Here is a 9,436-nt window from a genome sequence, read left to right as displayed (position 1 = left end):
TAAATATGCTGCACAGATATGTCACTATGTGATTGAGGGTAAAGCACCCCAGGAATTCCTGATTGGAATCAGAGAGACTGTAATTAACAAGATTTAAAATGCTATTGCATTTTAATATTGTTGTTGTTTTGTTATTAGGTGTCTTGGAACCAGCTGCAACTCATAGCCACCTTATTCACAACAAAATTGTTTTTGGATGTCAGCGGTAACACGTCTTCTGAGTTAAACTCAAATTTCAGGCAGCTTCCTGTCGATTCACTGCTGCAACCAATTTTGAGTTATCTTCGTCAAAATTTCACTTATATGCAACATTAATGATGGTTCAATGATTTTCAAATTCTACTGGGTAACCTTTCTTTGTATTGGGCAAAAATATGGATCTCTCCCAATCGGTTGGACAGGTAGCTGTCTTCAAAATGTCTTGTTATAGACAAGTGAGAATCTCCCGTGCTGCATCAGTTTGTTGATACATTTTGGTTGTATTCCATCAATTCCTGGATATGTGTTTTACCCAATGCCTTCAATGCAGCTTGGACTTCTTCATTCAATACCATCAATTCTTAATTATATGCTGCTTCTTGCTATGTTAGAACATTCACCAGTTCATTTTAGTACAATGACCTGGCTTATTCCTTCCTTCTTCTTTTGATGCTTCCTGCATCATTTAATATTTAGTCCGTTGTTGGTGTTGCTGTGTACTGTCCAGTTGATTCTGACCCCTAGTGACATTGTATAGGGTTTTCATGGCTATAAATCCTTATGGGAGCAGAAAGCCTCATATTTCTCCCAAGGAGTTGCTGGTGAATTTGAACTGCTGTCCTTGTGGTTAACAGCCCAATACATAACCAACTATGCCACCAAGTCTCCATTTTGTCCAACTTTTGCTCTTATGTGCCATCGAGTTGCTTCCATTTCATAGTGAACCTCTGCTCAACAGACTAAACAATGTTTGGTCCTATGCCACTGTGCCGTTCAATCTCATTGGAGATCTGACTCATTTTCCCTAACTCTCCACTTTACCAAGTATAATATCCTTCTCCAGGGACTTGCTCCTCCTGATAATATGTTCAAAGTATGAAAGAAAAAGTCTGGCTATACATGGAGCATTCTGACTGTACTTTCTCCAATACAGATTTGTTTATTCTTCTGGTAGTTATTGTTAAATGCCATCAAGTCAATTCTGACCTGAATAGGGTTTCCTTGCAGTTCAAATGACTTTGCATTCTGACATATTAGCCCACAGTGCCACACCAGGATTCTTCTTCAACACCATGACTCAAATGTATCAATTTTTCTATGGCCTTCTTATTCATTGTCCAATTTTCACATACATATGAGGCTATTGAAAATACCATGGCTCAGGTCAGGCACAGCTTAATCCTCATCTTAATCCACATTATTGCTCTTGAACACTTTGAAAAGGTCTTATGAAGCAAGTGTATTTATTTAGTGTAATATGTTATTGATTTCTACTTTTTTTTTTGTCATTTGATTTCTTGACTGCAGCATCCATGAGTGTTGATAGTGAATCCAAACAAAATGAAATCTTTGACAACTTCATTTTTTTTCCATTTTTTTAATGATGTTATTTATTGATCCAGTAATGATTTTTGGTTTTGTTTTGTTGAATTGCAACCCATATTGAAGACTGCGGTCCTTGATGTTTAGCAGGAAGTGTTTTAAATCCTCTTCCCTTTCAGCAAATAAAATTGTCACATCTACAGATCACAAATTGTTAATGAGTATTCCTCCAATCCTGATGTCACATTCTTCTTCATATAATTTAGCTTCTAGGATTATCTGCTCAACCTCAAGATTAAATAAGTATGGTTAAAGAATACAAACGTGGCATCCATGTTTTCTGATTTGAAACCATTCAGCGTCCCCTTGTTCTGTTCTAACAATTGCTTTTTAGTCTTTGTACAGGTTTCTCACTAACACAATTAAATGTTTTGGAACACTCATTCTTCACAATGTCATCTATAACTTGTCAAGATCTACACAGTCAAAAGCTTTTGCATAGACAACAAAGCACAGGTTAACATCTTTCTTTCACCATACTTATTCAAGCTGTATGCTGAGCAAATAATCTGAGAAGCTGGGTTCTATGAAGAAAAACATGGCATCGGGATTGGAGGAAGACTCATTAACAACCTGCGATATGCAGCTGATACAACCTTGCTTGCTGAGAGTGAAGAAGACTTAAAACATTTACTGATGAAGATCAAAGAGCATGGATTACATCTCAATGTCAAGAAAACAAAAATCCTCACCACTGGACCAATAAACAACATCTTATCAATGGAGAAAAGATTGAAGTTGTCAAGGACTTCATTCTTCTTGGTTCAACTATCAACATTCGTGGAAGCAGCCGTCTAGAAATCAAACAACATATTGTATTAGGCAAATCTGCTGCACAAGACCTTTTTAAAGTGTTGAAGAGCAAAACTGTCAGCCTGAGGACTAAGGTGCGCCTGAACCCAAACCATGGTATTTTCAATAACCTCATATGCATACAAAAGCTGGACAGTGAATAAGGAAGACTGTAGAAGAATTGATGCTTTTGAGTTATGGTGTTGAAGCAGAATATTGAAAGTGCCATGGCTACCAAAAGATTCAATAGATCCATTTTGGAACAAATGCAGCCAGAGTGCTCCTTGGAGGCCAGGATGGCCAAACTTCGTCTCTCATACTTCTGACATATTGTCAGGAGGGACCAGTCTCTGGAGAAGAATATCATGTAAGGTGGAGGGTCAGAGAAAAAGAGGAAGACCCCCAAAGAGATGGATTGGCCAAGTGGCAGCGTCGATGGACTCAAGCGTGGTAACATTAGTGAGGTTGGCCCAGGATTAGGCAGTGTTTCGTTCTGCTGTGCATAGGTTCACTATGAGTTGGTACTGACTCGATGGCACCTAACAACAACATTTTTCTGGTGCTTTCTGCTTTCAGCCAAGATCCACCAGCCATCAGCACTGATATCCTTCACTCCACATCCTAGTCTGATTCCAGCTTGAGCCTCTAGCAGTTACCTGTAAATGTTTTGTTGCAGCCATTTTTAAATTATATTTAGCAAAATTTTACTTGCAAGTGCTATTAATGATATTGCCTGATAATTTCAACATTCTATTGGGTCACCTCTCTTTGGAATGGACACAAATATGGATCTCTTCCAATCAGTTAGTCAGGTAGCTGCTGTCTTGCAAATTTCTTGGCATAGATGAATGAGGGACTTCAGTGCTGCATCAGTTTGTTGAATGATTTCCAGTTTTATTTCATCAATTTCTGGAGGTTTGTTATTTGCCAATGCCTTCAGGGCACCTTGGACTTCTTCCTTCGGTGCCACTGGCTTTTGAAAATATGCTACCTCTTGAAATGGTTGAACATCAATCATTTCGTTTTGGTATTGTGATTCTGTGTATCCTTCCATCTTCTTTTGTTGCTTTGTGCATCTTTCAATCTTTTGTCCATATAATTCTCAATATTGTCAAGGCTTGAATTTTTTCTTTCATTCTTTAAGATAGATAAATGCTGGGTATGTTCTTCCCTTTTTGTTTTCTAGCTCCAGTTCTTTGCATATTTCACTATAATACAAGACTTTATCTTGTTGAGCTGGTTTTGAAAAGTTCTCTTCAGCTCTTTACCTCCTCATCCCTTGCTTTTGCTTTCACACCTTTACACTGGAAAACACATTCAGAGTTTTTTCTGCCATTCATTTTGGTCTTTTCTTCTTTCTTTTTTTCTTAATGACTTTGTGTTTTCTTCCTGTTTGATGTCATTCCACAACTCTTCTGGTCTTCTGTCAGGTATAGTCATACTTCACAATGTTGTCCATAGCTTGTCATGATCCACACAATCAAAAGCTTTTGCATAGTCAATAAAGCACGGGTAAACATTTTTCTGGTATTCTCTGCTTTCAGCCAAGATCCATCAGACATCAGCAATGATATCCCTCATTCCATGGCCTCTTCTGAATCTGGCTTGAACCTCTGGAAAATGTCTGTCAATGTATGCTTGCAGCCATTTCTGCATTACCTTTAGTAAAACTTTACTTGCATGGGATATCAAATATATTGTTCAATGATTTCCACATTCTGTTGGGTCACCGCTCTTTGGAATGGGCACAAATATGGATCTCTTCCAATCAGTTGGCCAGATAGTTGTCTTCCAAATTTCAACCATTTCCTTTTGGTACAGTGATTCTGTATTCCTTCCATCTTCTTTTGGTGTTTTCTGCAAAGAATCCTTCAAAATAGCAACAGAAGACTTGATTTTTTTCTTCAGTTCTTTCAGCTGGAGATAATTCTGAGATTCCCCTTTCGTTTTCTAACTCCAGGTCATTATAACACTTTACTTTGTTTTCTCAAGCTCTCCTCTGAAAATTTTTGTTCAGCTTTTACTTCCTCATTTCTTCCAGTCACTTTAACTTCTGTACATTTGAGATCATGTTTCAGAGTCTCTTCTGACATCCATTTTGGACTTTTATTTCTTTCTTGTTTTCTCAGTGACCTTGTCCTTTCTTCATGTATGATGTTCTTGACATCATCCCACAACTCTTCTGGTCTTTGGTCATTAGTAGCTAATACATAAAATCTCTTCTAGAGATGGTCTCTAAATTCAGGTGGGATATACTCAAGGTCGTATTTTGGTTCTCATGGACTTGTTATAATTTTATTCAACTTCAACCTGAACTTGCATGTGAGCAATTGATAGTCTTTTCCATAGTTCTGGCTTCGTTTTGGATTATGATTTTGAGCTTCTTCACTATCTCATCTACAGCTGCTGTCAGTTTGATTGCTGTGTATTTAATCTGGTGAGGTGCATGTGTATAATTGCCACATATGTATTTGATAAAGTTATTTGCGATGAAGAAATCACTGGTCTTGCTAACTTCGATCATGTGATCTCCAGCATCCTTTCTATCACTAAGGTCACATTTTACAATTATGGATCCTTCCTCTTTGTTTCCAACCTTTGCATTACAATTGCCAGTAATTTTCTGTACATCTTGATTGTATGTATGACCAATCTCAAATTGAATACAGTGGTAGAATTATTCAATTTCATTTTATTTGGCTTTAGCAGTTGGTGTGCAAATTTGAATAACAGTGGTCTTTTTAAGCATCTGAATATTATCCTATCACACCAGCATTGTATGTCAAGTAGGTGTTGAAATGTTTTGGGGTTTTTTATTTTGTTTTGTTTTTTTTACAATGAATTCAACACCATTCCTCTTCAGCTTGTTGTTCCATGGATAGGAAATCCTATGAGTATCCTATCCAAAATGGCCTATACCTGTCCATTTCAGCTAACTAATACATAAGTATCAATCTTTTATATGTTCTATTTTATTTTTAATGACTTTCAATTTTCTTAGATTCATACTTCATGCATTTCATAGGTTCTGATTATTAATGAATGTTTCTAACTTTTTCTTCTCAGTTTGAGTTGTGCTCCATCAGCAAATGAAGGTTCTGAAAGCTTTTTTCCATTAATGCTAACTCTACTTTGAGGAGGCATCTGTTGCACAGTTAAAATTTGAGTGTCTTCCTCCTGGAGAGGTAGGATAAGCACTGTACTGCTGGTCCAAGGTCAGCAGTTCAAATCCACTAGCTTACTGGTGGGAGAATGATGAGGGTTTCTAGTCACATAATGATTCACAGACCATATGGTGCTATGGGATAATGTACTGGAATGCCAGTTCGATTTGAACTGCAAGCTTGCAGGTTCATATTCACCAGCTGCTCCTCAGAAACCCGATACAGTTCTGACTCACTATGAGTCAAAACTGATTCGATGGTACTTAACAATAACATATAGGTAGGGTCACTGTGAGTTGGAATTGACTTGATGGCAGTGAGTTTGGTTATCAAATTGTACTGATCTGAGAGCCTCATCTTCTGGGACTATCACAGACAATGTTCTGCTGGTTTTCAATGGTGAACCATTCAGACATGGTACACCTTTTCCTCTTCGTAGTCTATTTAAGTCTGAGTTCTGTCCACCATTGGTGACCCTTGCTATTGTTAAGTCCATCAGGTCAGTTCCAATTCATAGAGACCGTGTATAGGGTTTCTGAGGAATGGCTGTTGAGTTTGAACTGTCAACTTTGTGGTTCAAACCAACCTTGCAGTCCAGTGTTTATCCTACATATGGTTGTTGTTGTGTGTTGTCATGTCAGTTCTGACTCACAGAGACACTGTATAGTATTACTAAGGAGTGGCTGGTAAGTTTGATCTACTGACTTTGAGGTTGAGTGCTTATCCTATGGCGCCACACCAAGATTGCGACCTGCAAATGCAAGCCCAAGAGATTTGCAGAAACAAATCCAACCAGAGATCATTGTGATTATTGCCTAAAAACTCAATCCAGCCCATTGCTGTCTAGTTGATTTCAATGTATTGGGCCCTATAAGGAGCTCTGGTAGTGTAGTGGTTACAAATTGGGCTGAAAAACTGCAAGGTCAGCAGTTTGAAGCTACCAGCTGTTCCGTGGGAGAAAGATGAGGCTTTCTGCTCCCATAAAGATTTACAGCCTCGGAAACCCTGCACAGGGTCTCTATGAATTGGAACCAACTCCACGACACATAAACACCACCACCACTCACTCTCCTCACATTCTTCCTTTTCTCCCTGTCTTCTCCTCTGCCTTCATCTTTTTCAAGGTACATAAAATGATGGTTTGTCTTGTACTTCATGGTGTCTTTGTTGTTGTTGTTTTTAAGTGCCATTGAGTCAGTTCCAACCCATAGTGACCCTGTATAGGGTTTCTGAGGAGCAGCTGATGACTTAGGAAAGATAAGATACAATAAACATACAAAGTTGGTATAGCTGAATTACACCGATTTTAGTATTGTTCTATTTCCTCCTGATCTGGTTTAAGATTCATGGAGTACACCTTTAATTTAATTCCCAAATAATTATCTCTAAAAGGGAAGACTAGAGAGGCTTTTAATATGAGTATCCCAGTAGAGGTATTTCTCTTGTAAATCAGTAATATAGAAATGCTCTGAAGGTTTGAATAGGGGGATGGAGAATTTCTGAGTCCGATTACTTAAGGGCACTTTGGCAAAATATAATTTCTCAACTGAAAAGTCTATGGAAAAGATGCCAAACCATGGTGATCTCATAACATTTCTGTCCCTTAGCAAAGCTCTGTCTGGGCAGCCAGCCTGGTTCCTACAGGACTTCACAGTCGTTTCTCTCTAACTCTCTATAACACCTCTGTCTTAGCTCTTAATGCAGCTTTCTTGGATTAAGTCTCCCTAATGTGTAAGGAGCTCTGGTAGCGTAGTGGTTACGAATCGGGCTGTTAACCTAAGGGTTAGCACTTTGAAACTACCAGCTGTTCGGCGGGAGAAAGAGGAGGCCTTCTGCTCCTGTAAAGATTTACAGCCTTGGAAACCCTGTACAGGGTCGCTATGAGTCAGAACTGACTCCACGGCACATAACAACAACAACAATATGTATGTATGCAATGCCTGGCTGTTTGTCCTCAGATTAATTTCTTGTCCTTACCTTGCTCTGCTTTGTATGGTAGGAGGACTGACCCCTTTCATAGCTACAGTTCCCAGCTTCCTGATCAGCTTCCTTTAGTTTGGATTCCTTCTATCTGAGACAACAGCAAGCCATGGGAGAATGAGAAGAACAGCAAAGCCAGAATAATTATTCCTCTCCATCTCTCTGCCTGAAAGGGTATCCCAGCAGCAACTCACTCCATCTGCTCTGTGTCTCCAGCTTCCAATAGAGATGCTTGTGGTGGTTTCAGATTGTGTCAGGTGACTCCACCCCTTGGCTCTGGTGTCACCATCTCTTTCTTTTGTCCTTCCAGCAGTTTATTGCTGTTTCTAATTTCTGTATTGTTTTACTGTCTCAGGTTGCGTTCGCAGTCTCTTCATCTCTGCTTAACCAATGTCTTATAGCACTGACTGGTTTATTTCCCTGAGTGGACCATGACTAATACATATGTATTAGTCTAATAGGTATGTGTCAGTATTTATGAGCTGCTGGAGTCAAAAACACCACCTCAGCAGCCTTGATATATATGCATTTGAATCAGTCTTGATAAATTGCTGCCTAATTGAGTTGAAAATAAGTTACATGAATTCTAAGCTGAAAAAATGGATTTTAAATGGAGATTTTTGCTACTATATTGAAACTAAGACTTGATATAAGAAAATCACATTGTTCGTGTCAATTCCAGGAGCGTAGAAACCTGCACAATCATTTCATTTGAAACAATAACTACCATCAACTGTGTTCAAGGGAGGGGCCTCAAAAGTTATGTAAAAATGTAGTTAAAAAATGGAATTTGTTTCAGGAACTTTTTGGTCTTGCAGAATTCTATCTTGCGATCTCAAGCATCGTTTCTATCACTAAGGCCATATTTTCCAACTATAGACCTTTCCTCTTTATTTTCAACTTTAACATTCCAGTGATCATGAATTGTCAGTGAATCCATTTTCAGACAGAAGAAACTGATAGAATTCTTCAATTTCATCATCATTAGCTTTAGTGGTTGGTGCATAATTGTGTATAATAGTTCTATTAAAGGATATTTCTTGTAGCTGTATAGATATTATCCTATTATAGATAGCACTATACTTCAAGATAAACCTTGAAATGCTCCTTTTCACAATGAATGTAATGCCATTCCTCAGTTTGTCATTCCCGGTGTAGAAATCATATGATAGTCCAGTTCAAAATGGTCAATACCTGTTCATTTCCACTCATCCATATTCCTAGGATATGAATTCCATTTCATTTTTGTCTACTTCCAATTTTTCTAGATTCATACTTCATATATTCCACCTTCCAGTTATTAATGGATATTTGCAGCTATTTTTCCCATTTTGAGTTGTACCCCATCAGCAAATGAAGATATTGAAACTTAACTCCATGCAATAGATAGAAGGGTCAGCAACCCTGGTGAGGTATGGATACTATAGAATGGTCAACCATTTGAGATCAAAAGGACATCATCAGACTAAGACTCAAGGGGAATACACGAGCAAGCAGGTGGTCTGGCTGGTGACCACGTTGGCCACCGATAAGGGAAAAAGGGGGAAAAAACAGCAATGAAGTTAGGATCTAAGTCCAACCACATTCAATAGACTACTGTGAACCCAGAAGGAGACTTGGATGGCCAGAAGTTACAGCAAGACCCAGGGACTCCTGGGCCCAGAGGTAGTGACATGGCCACAGAGGACTAGAGTGGAGAATGAAGTGTCCAGCTGGTATGAAGTGAAGGGAGATGCACAAGAACACCCATACTTGCAGATAGTACCCATTTGACCTGGCTTCAATGGCTGGATGATCATAATGCGACTAGAAGAGGAAAGAAAAAAAAAAAAAAAAAGAATAACCCACTACAATTTGATGAAGGTTACCTATACGTATGGATGTAGTAGCTCAAAAAAGGGGACAAATCTTTACAGCAA

The sequence above is a fragment of the Chrysochloris asiatica genome, unplaced genomic scaffold (genome assembly GCF_000296735.1).
Source record: "Chrysochloris asiatica unplaced genomic scaffold, ChrAsi1.0 scaffold00131, whole genome shotgun sequence".
Classification (NCBI taxonomy): domain Eukaryota; kingdom Metazoa; phylum Chordata; class Mammalia; order Afrosoricida; family Chrysochloridae; genus Chrysochloris; species Chrysochloris asiatica.
The sequence above is the reverse complement of the archived record's forward strand: the minus strand, read 5'-3'. Positions refer to the sequence as shown.